General features: G+C 39.9%; 13 non-coding genes across 13 annotated transcripts; all 13 read left to right on the top strand.

The window, feature by feature from the left end:
* Positions 1–289: 289 nt before the first annotated feature.
* trnac-gca (transfer RNA cysteine (anticodon GCA)) lies at positions 290–361 on the top strand. Its single transcript has one exon. It is a non-coding gene; the product is annotated as a tRNA-Cys (tRNA).
* A 1,725-nt stretch (positions 362–2,086) lies between these two features.
* On the top strand, positions 2,087–2,158 carry trnac-gca (transfer RNA cysteine (anticodon GCA)). Its single transcript has one exon. It is a non-coding gene; the product is annotated as a tRNA-Cys (tRNA).
* A 2,964-nt stretch (positions 2,159–5,122) lies between these two features.
* trnac-gca (transfer RNA cysteine (anticodon GCA)) lies at positions 5,123–5,194 on the top strand. Its single transcript has one exon. It is a non-coding gene; the product is annotated as a tRNA-Cys (tRNA).
* A 287-nt stretch (positions 5,195–5,481) lies between these two features.
* trnac-gca (transfer RNA cysteine (anticodon GCA)) lies at positions 5,482–5,553 on the top strand. The gene has a single exon. It is a non-coding gene; the product is annotated as a tRNA-Cys (tRNA).
* Positions 5,554–7,272: 1,719 nt separating this feature from the next.
* Positions 7,273–7,344, top strand: trnac-gca (transfer RNA cysteine (anticodon GCA)). The gene has a single exon. It is a non-coding gene; the product is annotated as a tRNA-Cys (tRNA).
* A 466-nt stretch (positions 7,345–7,810) lies between these two features.
* On the top strand, positions 7,811–7,882 carry trnac-gca (transfer RNA cysteine (anticodon GCA)). The gene has a single exon. It is a non-coding gene; the product is annotated as a tRNA-Cys (tRNA).
* Positions 7,883–9,245: 1,363 nt separating this feature from the next.
* trnac-gca (transfer RNA cysteine (anticodon GCA)) lies at positions 9,246–9,317 on the top strand. The gene has a single exon. It is a non-coding gene; the product is annotated as a tRNA-Cys (tRNA).
* A 287-nt stretch (positions 9,318–9,604) lies between these two features.
* trnac-gca (transfer RNA cysteine (anticodon GCA)) lies at positions 9,605–9,676 on the top strand. Its single transcript has one exon. It is a non-coding gene; the product is annotated as a tRNA-Cys (tRNA).
* A 581-nt stretch (positions 9,677–10,257) lies between these two features.
* On the top strand, positions 10,258–10,329 carry trnac-gca (transfer RNA cysteine (anticodon GCA)). The gene has a single exon. It is a non-coding gene; the product is annotated as a tRNA-Cys (tRNA).
* Positions 10,330–11,695: 1,366 nt separating this feature from the next.
* trnac-gca (transfer RNA cysteine (anticodon GCA)) lies at positions 11,696–11,767 on the top strand. Its single transcript has one exon. It is a non-coding gene; the product is annotated as a tRNA-Cys (tRNA).
* Positions 11,768–12,053: 286 nt separating this feature from the next.
* On the top strand, positions 12,054–12,125 carry trnac-gca (transfer RNA cysteine (anticodon GCA)). The gene has a single exon. It is a non-coding gene; the product is annotated as a tRNA-Cys (tRNA).
* Positions 12,126–13,313: 1,188 nt separating this feature from the next.
* Positions 13,314–13,385, top strand: trnac-gca (transfer RNA cysteine (anticodon GCA)). Its single transcript has one exon. It is a non-coding gene; the product is annotated as a tRNA-Cys (tRNA).
* Positions 13,386–13,672: 287 nt separating this feature from the next.
* trnac-gca (transfer RNA cysteine (anticodon GCA)) lies at positions 13,673–13,744 on the top strand. Its single transcript has one exon. It is a non-coding gene; the product is annotated as a tRNA-Cys (tRNA).
* The last annotated feature ends 193 nt before the right edge of the window (positions 13,745–13,937 follow it).

Raw genomic sequence — 13,937 nt, 5'->3', positions numbered from 1 at the left:
ATCAGAGTGCTCCACTTTTTCCGATGGTTTCCTGAGCTTTTCCAATTTTATTGAGCCGTGTTTTATACGCAAATCGTGTTATGTATAATTGCATTACTATGCTTGACAGGGGGTGTAGCTCAGTGGTAGAGCATTTGACTGCAGATCAAGAGGTCCCCAATTCAACTCTAGGCGCCCCCTCATCAGAGTGCTCCACTTTTTCCGATGGTTTCCTGAGCTTTTCCAATTTTATTGAGCCATGTTTTATACGCAAATCGTGTTATGTAAAATTGAATTACTATGTTTAACAGGGGGTGTAGCTCAGTGGTAGAGCATTTGACTGCAGATCAAGAGGTCCCCAGTTCAACTCTGGGCGCCCCCTCATCAGGTTCCTCCACTTCCTTTGAACAAAGTATCAACTTGTACAACTCTCTTCAGGGTTGTTCAAAATCACAAATGCCATTTGTACAATTAAACACATTTGTAATATCGGACAGGCGTGTTGCTCAGTGGTGGATCGTTTGACTGCCGAACAAGAAGTCTCTACTTCATTTCTGGTTACTCTCATAAGTTTTCCTTTTGTCCTTTTGTGGTCAATACCAATACATACAAGTTTTAAAAAGCAATCTTCAAAACCTAAAACATATTTTGTATGATGAAACAAGGTTTTTGGATTGTGTTTGCAGCTCACTGGTAGAGCATTTCACTACAAAAAAAAAGGTCCCCAATTCAACTCTGGCGCCCCCTCATCTGAGTGCTCCACTTTTTCCGATGGTTTCCTGAGCTTCTCCAATTTTATTGAGCCATGTTTTATACGCAAATCGTGTTATGTCTAATTGAATTTATATCTTTATCAGGGGGTGTAGCTCAGTGGAGGACCCTTTGACTGCAGATCAAGAGGTCCCTAGTTCAACTCTGGACCCTCTTCAGGATCCACCACTTTTTCTGAGCTTTAAAAATATTCTTCTATTTTTGAAACCCGAAGCATATTTTGTACAAACAAATTTGCAACATTGCCAGGTGGTGTAGCTCATTGGTAGAGCATTTGACCGCAGATCAAGAAGTCCCGAGTTCAGCTCTGGGCCCCATCCCCTAATCAGAGTCCCTTACTTCTTCTGAGCATTTTTTGTTCTTCTACAATTTTCTTGAGCAATGTTTTAAACCCAAAAAGTGTTTTACAATAGAATCAACATACACAAAAGGGGGTGTAGCTCAGTGGTAGAGCATTTGACTGCAGATCAACAGGTCCCCAGTTCAACTCTGGGTGCCCCCTCTACAGGTTCCTTCACCTTCTGTGAACAAAGTCTCAACTTATACGACTCTCATTAGCGTTGTGCAAAACCACAAATGCTATTTGTACAATTGAACACATTTGTAATATCAGACAGGTGTGTTGCTCACTGGTAGAACATTTGACTGCAGAACAAGAAGTGTCCACTTCAAATGTAGTTAGTTTTATAAGTTTTCCTCTTTACCTTTTGTGGTCAATTCCAATATATACACGTTTTAATGAGCAATGTTCAAAACCTAAAACATATTTTGTACGATGAAACAAGGTTTTTGGACAGGGTTTACAGCTCACTGGTAGAGCATTTGACTGCAGGTAAAAAGGACCCCAATTGAACTATGGGCGCCCCCTCATCAGAGTGCTCCACTTTTTCCGATGGTTTCCTGAGCTTTTCCAATTTTATTGAGCCGTGTTTTATACGCAAATCGTGTTATGTATAATTGAATTACTATGCTTGACAGGGGGTGTAGCTCAGTGGTAGAGCATTTGACTGCAGATCAAGAGGTCCATGGTTCAACTCTGGGTGCCCCCTCTTTAGGGTCCACCACTTTTTCTGAGCTTTAAAAAAAAATAATTTTTGAGCAATTTTTTAAACCCCAAGCATGTTTTCTACAGACAAATCTGCAACATTGCCAGGTGGTGTAGCTCATTGGTAGAGCATTTCACTGCAGATCAAGAAGTCCTGACTCCAGCTCTGGGTGCCACCCCCTAATCAGAGTCCTCTACTTCTTCCAAGTGTTTTCTAATTTTATACAAATTACTTGAGCAATGTTTTAAACCCAAAAAGTGTTTTGTATAATGTAATCAACATACTTAAAAGGGGGTGTAGCTCAGTGGTAGAGCATTTGACTGCAGATCAAGAGGTCCCCAGTTCAACTCTGGGTGCCCCCTCATCAGGTTCCTCCACTCTAGGGATGGGCGATACCACACTTTTAGGATTCGATACGATACCGATACCTTTTCTCGCATTTTCATCGATACCGATACCGATACCAATAATTTCTTATTGGCAATTTTTTGTCAGTCAAAAATATTATTACTATTGTTATTATTTAAGACAAATCACAAGACAACTACAGACCATTTATACCACATGTATTATGGTCAATATATAATAAAAGTAAAATTAAAATAAATAACATAAATATGAAAAATAAATTAAATATTATATATAATAATAACTATATATTATATATAATAATAATTAAATATTAGGGCTTTCCAATTAACAGTCAAATCCGAATTGCAAGAAGCTACAGTTATTTTTTAAAGTTTGTGATATAATTAGCAATTAATGAAATATGAAATAGGCTAATGTTTTCGAAACGTAAGAAATCATGTTACAGATTAAAACGAAAATCACATTCAATCATATATTCAAGATTTTCTTGGAAAAAAATAAAACTTTAATGCAAAGATGAAGAATCTCCAAATTGTATCTCTTTCTTATCCTGTTTTAAATACTCAAGCTATTTTCAACTAGGGATGATGTTTGATAAGAAATTATCGAGTTCGAGTCTATTATCGAATCCTCTTATCGAACCGATTCCTTATCGATTCTCTTATCGAGTCCAGATAGGTTGTTGTATATGGAAAAAAAAAAACACAATATTTGGTTTAACAAAAGCTCACTTTTATTATATAAGAAAACAATTTAATCTAAAAAATAAATAAATATTGACTGTTACCCCCCTAAAAAAATAAAATAAAAAAAATAAATATTGACTGTTGTTACCCAAAAGGATATTAAGTGGGATTTTTCAGAAAAACAAATATATAAGGTAACACAAAAACAACCTGTCTCTGTGATCACTATAGGTGTATAAATAATACTATAGTGTTAAATAAAATCAGTCCCTTGGGCACAAAACTGGAAATTATACAGCTCTACAAAAAGTGCACTTCTGCTGCTATTTGACATAACTGTTTGTTATGATGCTTTGACATTTTTGCACTTTATTTCTTTATTGAAAGAAAATTCTATGAAGAGAAAAGTTGTTTGCAAATGTGGTTACAATGCTAAAAAATGAAAAGTTAAAGCTAAAAAAAGAAATACACTTTATTGAGTTAACATTATTTCTTTATAGGGGGAAAGATGTTATGAGCTAGGGAATATAACAACTACACTACCCATCATGCAACGGGAGTGACGAGCATGCGCGGTAGCCCCGAAAAGTGTTGCATGTCGTCACCCGTGAAAGTAAACGTCAAGAACTCAGCCAACACGCCTCGTCTGCATTATTTATAATTAGACCGACAACACATATACAGTGTGATTTTGTTTTGTTTACAAGGAAAGAAAAACAAAAGTTAAAAAAGGGAGATGTGTTGTATATATATGTATGTGCTGCGGTTGTTTTAAGAACGTTGCGACAGCTGCCGTAAAGGAGGTGCGTTGCTAGCCTGGTTGCTATGTTTCCGGTGGGTCGTAAAAGTGTTCTTCATGTGTTTGTACCCTGCTCAAATCTCTCAGTAAAGTTATTCATTGGATTATACCTTTTGTTTTGAACTTTATTACACCTTGGAACGCTTTTTCCCGTCCATTTTTTTCCTGCTTTTGCTATCTGCGCCTAATGACTGAGCTACGTGACTGATTTCTTGTGATGTCCCACGGAGCATTTCTGGTCGGGACGGGATTCGTTCCGAGGGATTCGAATGAAGAACCAACTCTTTTCTTTTCTATAGTGGTCTCGATAACGAGTACCGGTTCTCAAAAAGGGATTCGAGTCCGAGGACTCGGTTCTTTTCTTATCGAATAACCGGGAAAACCGGTTTCGAGTATCATCCCTATTTTCAACTAACAGTAAATTCCCCTGTGTGGAAATTATTTGAATTTAGGATAATCATTTCAACAAAAATATTCAGTAAACATTACTAAAAACAAAAACAAAACAATGCCTGTTTTAAGGCAACAATTGGACAACACTGGATATTCCTGGCTGCATCGCTGTCGGCTGGCTGTGTGTGTTGCACGTTGACGACGCTCATTCGCTGTCTCCTGTCACGTGACTGGGCCAGCTCTATACTCTGCCAGGTACAGGGCTGTCCCAGCACATAGTAAGTTAAGTAAGTCATCAAAAACATCTGAAAGTGATGCTTGCACCCCCCACACGCCGTTTTTTGGTTTATATCGATACTTTTTTCAGAAAAGTGATGCCAAATGAGCAGCGTGTGAGTATCGATATATCGATACCACAGGATCGATACGCACATCCCTACTCCACTCCCTTTGAACAAAGTCTCAACTTGTACAACTCATTTTAGTGTTGTTCAAAATCACAAATGCCATTTGTACAATTAAACAAATTTGTAATATCGGATAGGCGTGTTGCTCAGTGGTGGAGCGTTTGGCTGCGGGTAAGAAGGTCCCCAGTTCAAATCTGGGTGCCCCCTCATCAGAGTCCTACACTTTTTCCCCTCATCAGACTCTCATTAGCGTTGTGCAAAACCACAAATGCTATTTGTACAATTGAACATATTTGTAATATCAGACAGGTGTGTTGCTCACTGGTAGAACATTTGACTGCAGAACAAGAAGTGTCCACTTCAAATGTAGTTAGTTTTATAAGTTTTCCTCTTTACATTTTGTGGTCAATTCCAATATATACACGTTTTAATGAGCAATGTTCAAAACCTAAAACATATTTTGTACGATGAAACAAGGTTTTTGGACAGTGTTTGCAGCTCACTGGTAGAGCATTTGACTGCAGGTAAAAAGGTCCCCAATTGAACTATGGGTGCCCCCTCATCAGAGTGCTCCACTTTTTCCAATGGTTTCCTGAGCTTTTCCAATTTTATTGAGCCGTGTTTTCTACGCAAATCGTGTTATGTATAATTGCATTACTACGCTTGACAGGGGGTGTAGCTCAGTGGTAGAGCATTTGACTGCAGATCAAGAGGTCCCCAGTTCAACTCTGGGTGCCCCCTCTTTAGGGTCCACCACTTTTTCTGAGCTTTAAAAAAAAATAATTCTTGAGCAATTTTTTAAACCCCAAGCATGTTTTCTACAGACAAATCTGCAACATTGCCAGGTGGTGTAGCTCATTGGTAGAGCATTTCACTGCAGATCAAGAAGTCCTGACTCCAGCTCTGGGTGCCACCCCCTAATCAGAGTCCTCTACTTCTTCCAAGTGTTTTCTAATTTTATACAAATTACTTGAGCAATGTTTTAAACCCAAAAAGTGTTTTGTATAATGTAGTCAACATACTTAAAAGGGGGTGTAGCTCAGTGGTAGAGCATTTGACTGCAGATCAAGAGGTCCCCAGTTCAACTCTGGGCGCCCCCTCATCAGGTTCCTCCACTACCTTTGAACAAAGTATCAACTTGTACAACTCTTTTTGGGGTTGTTCAAAATCACAAATGCCATTTGTACAATTAAACAAATTTGTAATATTGGATAGGCGTGTTGCTCAGTGGTGGAGCGTTTGACTGCGGGTAAGAAGGTCCCCAGTTCAAATCTGGGCGCCCCCTCATCAGAGTCCTACACTTTTTCCCCTCATCAGACTCTCATTAGCGTTGTGCAAAACCACAAATGCTATTTGTACAATTGAACACATTTGTAATATCAGACAGGTGTGTTGCTCACTGGTAGAACATTTGACTGCAGAACAAGAAGTGTCCACTTCAAATGTCATTAGTTTTATAAGTTTTCCTTTTTACCTTTTGTGGTCAATTCCAATATATACATGTTTTAATGAGCAATGTTCAAAACCTAAAACATAATTTGTACGATGAAACAAGATTTTCAGACAGGGTTTGCAGCTCACTGGTAGAGCATTTGACTGCAGGTAAAAAGGTCCCCAATTCAACTCTGGGCGCCCCCTCATCAGAGTGCTCCACTTTTTCCGATGGTTTCCTGAGCTTCTCCAATTTTATTGAGCCGTGTTTTATACGCAAATCGTGTTATGTATAATTGAATTACTCTGCTGAACAGGAGGTGTAGCTCAGTGGTAGAGCATTTGACCGCAGATCAAGAGGTCCCCAGTTCAACTCTGGGTGTCCCCTCTTCAGGGTCTGCCACTTTTTCTGAGCTTTAAAAAAAATAATTCTTGAGCAATTTTTTAAACCCCAAGCATGTTTTCTACAGAGAAATCTGCAATATTGCCAGGTGGTGTAGCTCATTGGTAGAGCATTTCACTGCAGATCAAGAAGTCCCGAGTCCAGCTCTGGGTGCCACCCCCTAATCAGAGTCCTCTACTTCTTCCGAGTGTTTTCGGATTTTCTACAAATTACTTGAGCAATGTTTTAAACCCAAAAAGTGCTTTGTATAATGGAATCAGCTTACTTAACAGGGGGTGTAGGTCAGTGGTAGAGCTTTTGACTGCAGATCAAAAGGTCCCCGGTTCAACTCTGGGTGCCCCCTCATCAGGTTCCTCCATTTCCTTTGAACAAAGTCTCAACTTGTACAACTCTTTTCAGTGTTAATCAAAATCACAAATTCCATTTGTACATTAAACAAATTTGTAATATCGGACAGGCGTGTTGCTCAGTGGTGTAGCGTTTTACTGCGGGTAAAAAGGTCCCCAGTTCAAATCTGGGCGCCCCCTCATCAGAGTCCTCCACTTTTTCCGATGGTTTCCTGAGCTTCTCCAATCTTATTGAGCCATGTTTTATACCCAAATTGTGTTATGTCTAATTGAATTATTATCTTTATCAGGGGGTGTAGCTCAATGGAGGACCCTTTGACTGCAGATCAAGAGGTCCCTAGTTCAACTCTGGACCCTCTTCAGGATCCACCACTTTTTCTGAGTTTTAAAAATTTTCTTGAGCAATTTTTTAAACCCCAAGCATATTTTGTACAAACAAATTTGCAACATTGCTAGGTGGTGTAGCTCATTGGTAGAGCATTTGACTGCAGATCAAGAAGTCCTGAGTTCAGCTCTGGGCGCCACCCCCTAATCAGAATCCCCTACTTCTTCTGAGCATTTTTTGTTCTTCTACTTTTTTTTTGAGCAATGTTTTAAAACCAAAAAGTGTTTTTATAATAGAATCAACATACTTAAAAGGGGGTGTAGCTCAGTGGTAGAGCATTTGACTGCAGATCAACAGGTCCCCAGTTCAATTCTGGGTGCCCCCTCATCAGGTTCCTTCACCTTCTGTGAACAAAGACTCAACTTATATGACTCTCATTCGCGTTGTGCAAAACCACAAATGCTATTTGTACAATTGAACACATTTGTAATATTAGACAGGTGTGTTGCTCACTGGTAGAACATTTGACTGCAGAACAAAAAGTGTCCACTTCAAATGTAGTTAGTTTTCCTCTTTACCTTTTGTGGTCAATTCCAATATAAACATGTTTTAATGAGCAATGTTCAAAACCTAAAACATAATTTGTACAATGAAACAAGGTTTTTGGACAGGGTTTGCAGCTCACTGGTAGAGCATTTGACTGCAGGTAAAAAGGTCCCCAATTCAACTCTAGGCGCCCCCTCATCAGAGTGCTCCACTTTTTCCGATGGTTTCCTGAGCTTCTCCAATTTTATTGAGCCATGTTTTATACGCAAATCGTGTTATGTAAAATTGAATTACTATGTTTAACAGGGGGTGTAGCTCAGTGGTAGAGCATTTGACTGCAGATCAAGAGGTCCCCAGTTCAACTCTGGGCGCCCCCTCATCAGGTTCCTCCACTTCCTTTGAACAAAGTATCAACTTGTACAACTCTTTTTAGTGTTGTTCAAAATCACAAATGACATTTGTACAATTAAACAAATTTGTAATATCGGACAGGCGTGTTGCTCAGTGGTGGAGCGTTTGACTGCCGAACAAGAAGTCTCTACTTCATTTCTGGTTACTCTCATAAGTTTTCCTTTTGTCCTTTTGTGGTCGATACCAATACATACAAGTTTTAAAAAGCAATGTTCAAAACCTAAAACATATTTTGTATGATGAAACAAGGTTTTTGGATTGTGTTTGCAGCTCACTGGTAGAGCATTTCACTACAGATAAAAAGGTCCCCAATTCAACTCTGGCGCCCCCTCATCTGAGTGCTCCACTTTTTCCGATGGTTTCCTGAGCTTCTCCAATTTTATTGAGCCATGTTTTATACGCAAATCGTGTTATGTCTAATTGAATTTATATCTTTATCAGGGGGTGTAGCTCAGTGGAGGACCCTTTGACTGCAGATCAAGAGGTCCCTAGTTCAACTCTGGACCCTCTTCAGGATCCACCACTTTTTCTGAGCTTTAAAAATATTCTTCTTTTTTTGAAACCCGAAGCATATTTTGTACAAACAAATTTGCAACATTGCCAGGTGGTGTAGCTCATTGGTAGAGCATTTGACTGCAGATCAAGAAGTCCCGAGTTCAGCTCTGGGCCCCACCCCCTAATCAGAGTCCCTTACTTCTTCTGAGCATTTTTTGTTCTTCTACAATTTTCTTGAGCAATGTTTTAAACCCAAAAAGTGTTTTACAATAGAATCAACATACACAAAAGGGGGTGTAGCTCAGTGGTAGAGCATTTGACTGCAGATCAACAGGTCCCCAGTTCAACTCTGGGTGCCCCCTCAACAGGTTCCTTCACCTTCTGTGAACAAAGTCTCAACTTATACGACTCTCATTAGCGTTGTGCAAAACCACAAATGCTATTTGTACTATTGAACACATTTGTAATATCAGACAGGTGTGTTGCTCACTGGTAGAACATTTGACTGCAGAACAAGTGTCCATTTCAAATGTAGTTAGTTTTATAAGTTTTCCTCTTTACCTTTTGTGGTCGATTCCAATATATACACGTTTTAATGAGCAATGTTCAAAACCTAAAACATATTTTGTACGATGAAACAAGGTTTTTGGACAGTGTTTGCAGCTCACTGGTAGAGCATTTGACTGCAGGTAAAAAGGTCCCCAATTCAACTCTAGGCACCCCCTCATCAGAGTGCTCCACTTTTTCCGATGGTTTCCTGAGCTTTTCCAATTTTATTGAGCCGTGTTTTATACGCAAATCGTGTTATGTATAATTGCATTACTATGCTTGACAGGGGGTGTAGCTCAGTGGTAGAGCATTTGACTGCAGATCAAGAGGTCCCCAGTTCAACTCTGGGTGCCCCCTCTTTAGGGTCCACCACTTTTTCTGAGCTTTAAAAAAAAATAATTCTTGAGCAATTTTTTAAACCCCAAGCATGTTTTCTACAGACAAATCTGCAACATTGCCAGGTGGTGTAGCTCATTGGTAGAGCATTTCACTGCAGATCAGGAAGTCCTGACTCCAGCTCTGGGTGCCACCCCCTAATCAGAGTCCTCTACTTCTTCCAAGTGTTTTCTAATTTTATACAAATTACTTGAGCAATGTTTTAAACCCAAAAAGTGTTTTGTATAATGTAATCAACATACTTAAAAGGGGGTGTAGCTCAGTGGTAGAGCATTTGACTGCAGATCAAGAGGTCCCCAGTTCAACTCTGGGTGCCCCCTCATCAGGTTCCTCCACTCCCTTTGAACAAAGTCTCAACTTGTACAACTCATTTTAGTGTTGTTCAAAATCACAAATGCCATTTGTACAATTAAACAAATTTGTAATATCGGATAGGCGTGTTGCTCAGTGGTGGAGCGTTTGACTGCGGGTAAGAAGGTCCCCAGTTCAAATCTGGGCGCCCCCTCATCAGAGTCCTACACTTTTTTCCCCTCATCAGTCTCTCATTAGCGTTGTGCAAAACCACAAATGCTATTTGACTGCAGAACAAGAAGTGTCCACTTCAAATGTAGTTAGTTTTCCTCTTTACCTTTTGTGGTCAATTCCAATATATACATGTTTTAATGAGCAATGTTCAAAACCTAAAACATAATTTGTACGATGAAACAAGGTTTTTGGACAGGGTTTGCAGCTCACTGGTAGAGCATTTGACTGCAGGTAAAAAGGTCCCCAATTCAACTGTAGGCGCCCCCTCATCAGAGTGCTCCACTTTTTCCGATGGTTTCCTGAGCTTCTCCAATTTTATTGAGCCATGTTTTATACGCAAATCGTGTTATGTAAAATTGAATTACTATGTTTAACAGGGGGTGTAGCTCAGTGGTAGAGCATTTGACTGCAGATCAAGAGGTCCCCAGTTCAACTCTGGGTGCCCCCTCATCAGGTTCCTCCACTTCCTTTGAACAAAGTATCAACTTGTACAGCTCTTTTTAGTGTTGTTCAAAATCACAAATGCCATTTGTACAATTAAACAAATTTGTAATATCGGACAGGCGTGTTGCTCAGTGGTGGATCGTTTGACTGCCGAACAAGAAGTCTCTACTTCATTTCTGGTTACTCTCATAAGTTTTCCTTTTGTCCTTTTGTGGTCGATACCAATACATACAAGTTTTAAAAAGCAATGTTCAAAACCTAAAACATATTTTGTATGATGAAACAAGGCTTTTGGATTGTGTTTGCAGCTCACTGGTAGAGCATTTCACTACAGATAAAAAGGTCCCCAATTCAACTCTGGCGCCCCCTCATCTGAGTGCTCCACTTTTTCCGATGGTTTCCTGAGCTTCTCCAATTTTATTGAGCCATGTTTTATACGCAAATCGTGTTATGTCTAATTGAATTTATATTTTTATCAGGGGGTGTAGCTCAGTGGAGGACCCTTTAACTGCAGATCAAGAGGTCCCTAGTTCAACTCTGGACCCTCTTCAGGATCCACCACTTTTTCTGAGCTTTAAAAATATTCTTCTATTTTTGAAACCCCAAGCATATTTTGTACAAACAAATTTGCAACATTGCCAGGTGGTGTAGCTCATTGGTAGAGCATTTGACTGCAGATCAAGAAGTCCCGAGTTCAGCTCTGTGCCCCACCCCCTAATCAGAGTCCCTTACTTCTTCTGAGCATTTTTTGTTCTTCTACAATTTTCTTGAGCAATGTTTTAAACCCAAAAAGTGTTTTACAATAGAATCAACATACACAAAAGGGGGTGTAGCTCAGTGGTAGAGCATTTGACTGCAGATCAACAGGTCCCCAGTTCAACTCTGGGTGCCCCCTCAACAGGTTCCTTCACCTTCTGTGAACAAAGTCTCAACTTATACGACTCTCATTAGCGTTGTGCAAAACCACAAATGCTATTTGTACAATTGAACACATTTGTAATATCAGACAGGTGTGTTGCTCACAGGTAGAACATTTGACTGCAGAACAAGAAGTGTCCACTTCAAATGTAGTTAGTTTTATAAGTTTTCCTCTTTACCTTTTGTGGTCAATTCCAATATATACACGTTTTAATGAGCAATGTTCAAAACCTAAAACATATTTTGTACGATGAAACAAGGTTTTTGGACAGGGTTTGCAGCTCACTGGTAGAGCATTTGACTGCAGGTAAAAAGGTCCCCAATTGAACTATGGGCGCCCCCTCATCAGAGTGCTCCACTTTTTCCGATGGTTTCCTGAGCTTTTCCAATTTTATTGAGCCGTGTTTTATACGCAAATCGTGTTATGTATAATTGCATTACAATGCTTGACAGGGGGTGTAGCTCAGTGGTAGAGCATTTGACCGCAGATCAAGAGGTCCCCAGTTCAACTCTGGGTGTCCCCTCTTCAGGGTCTGCCACTTTTTCTGAGCTTTAAAAAATATAATTCTTGAGCAATTTTTTAAACCCCAAGCATGTTTTCTACAGACAAATCTGCAACATTGCCAGGTGGTGTAGCTCATTGGTAGAGCATTTCACTGCAGATCAAGAAGTCCCGAGTCCAGCTCTGGGTGCCACCCCCTAATCAGAGTCCTCTACTTCTTCCGAGTGTTTTCTAATTTTATACAAATTACTTAAGCAATGTTTTGAACCCAAAAAGTGTTTTGTATAATGTAGTCAACATACTTAAAAGGGGGTGTAGCTCAGTGGTAGAGCATTTGACTGCAGATCAAGAGGTCCCCAGTTCAACTCTGGGTGCCCCCTCATCAGGTTCCTCCATTCCCTTTGAACAAAGTCTCAACTTGTACAACTCATTTTAGTGTTGTTCAAAATCACAAATTCCATTTGTACAATTAAACAAATTTGTAATATCGGACAGGCGTGTTGCTCCGTGGTGGAGCGTTTGACTGTGGGTAAAAAGGTCCCCAGTTCAAATCTGGGTGCCCCCTCATCAGAGTCCTCTACTTTTTCCGATGGTTTCCTGAGCTTCTCCAATCTTATTGAGCCATGTTTTATACCCAAATTGTGTTATGTCTAATTGAATTATTATCTTTATCAGGGGGTGTAGCTCAATGGAGGACCCTTTGACTGCAGATCAAGAGGTCCCTAGTTCAACTCTGGACCCTCTTCAGGATCCACCACTTTTTCTGAGTTTTAAAAATTTTCTTGAGCAATTTTTTTAAACCCCAAGCATATTTTGTACAAACAAATTTGCAACATTGCTAGGTGGTGTAGCTCATTGGTAGAGCATTTGACTGCAGATCAAGAAGTCCCGAGTTCAGCTCTGGGCGCCACCCCCTAATCAGAATCCCCTACTTCTTCTGAGCATTTTTTGTTCTTCTACTTTTTTTTTGAGCAATGTTTTAAAACCAAAAAGTGTTTTTATAATAGAATCAACATACTTAAAAGGGGGTGTAGCTCAGTGGTAGAGCATTTGACTGCAGATCAACAGGTCCCCAGTTCAACTCTGGGTGCCCCCTCAACAGGTTCCTTCACTTTCTGTGAACAAAGTCTCAACTTATACGACTCTCATTAGCGTTGTGCAAAACCACAAATGCTATTTGCACAATTGAACACATTTGTAATATCAGACAGGTGTGTTGCTCACTGGTAGAACATTTGACTGCAGAACAAGTGTCCACTTCAAATGTAGTTAGTTTTATAAGTTTTCCTCTTTACCTTTTGTGGTCAATTCCAATATATACACGTTTTAATAAGCAATGTTCAAAACCTAAAACATATTTTGTACGATGAAACAAGGTTTTTGGACAGTGTTTGCAGCTCACTGGTAGAGCATTTGACTGCAGGTAAAAAGGTCCCCAATTGAACTATGGGCACCCCCTCATCAGAGTGCTCCACTTTTTCCGATGGTTTCCTGAGCTTTTCCAATTTTATTGAGCCGTGTTTTATACGCAAATCGTGTTATGTATAATTGCATTACTATGCTTGACAGGGGGTGTAGCTCAGTGGTAGAGCATTTGACTGCAGATCAAGAGGTCCCCAGTTCAACTCTGGGTGCCCCCTCTTTAGGGTCCACCACTTTTTCTGAGCTTTAAAAAAAAATAATTCTTGAGCAATTTTTTAAACCCCAAGCATGTTTTCTACAGACAAATCTGCAACATTGCCAGGTGGTGTAGCTCATTGGTAGAGCATTTCACTGCAGATCAAGAAGTCCTGACTCCAGCTCTGGGTGCCACCCCCTAATCAGAGTCCTCTACTTCTTCCAAGTGTTTTCTAATTTTATACAAATTACTTGAGCAATGTTTTAAACCCAAAAAGTGTTTTGTATAATGTAATCAACATACTTAAAAGGGGGTGTAGCTCAGTGGTAGAGCATTTGACTGCAGATCAAGAGGTCCCCAGTTCAACTCTGGGTGCCCCCTCATCAGGTTCCTCCACTCCCGTTGAACAAAGTCTCAACTTGTACAACTCATTTTAGTGTTGTTCAAAATCACAAATGCCATTTGTACAATTAAACAAATTTGTAATATCGGATAGGCGTGTTGCTCAGTGGTGGAGCGTTTGACTGCGGGTAAGAAGGTCCCCAGTTCAAATCTGGGCGCCCCCTCATCAGAG

The sequence above is a fragment of the Entelurus aequoreus genome, linkage group LG22 (assembly GCF_033978785.1).
Source record: "Entelurus aequoreus isolate RoL-2023_Sb linkage group LG22, RoL_Eaeq_v1.1, whole genome shotgun sequence".
Classification (NCBI taxonomy): Eukaryota; Metazoa; Chordata; class Actinopteri; order Syngnathiformes; family Syngnathidae; genus Entelurus; species Entelurus aequoreus.
The sequence above is the reverse complement of the archived record's forward strand: the minus strand, read 5'-3'. Positions and strand labels throughout refer to the sequence as shown.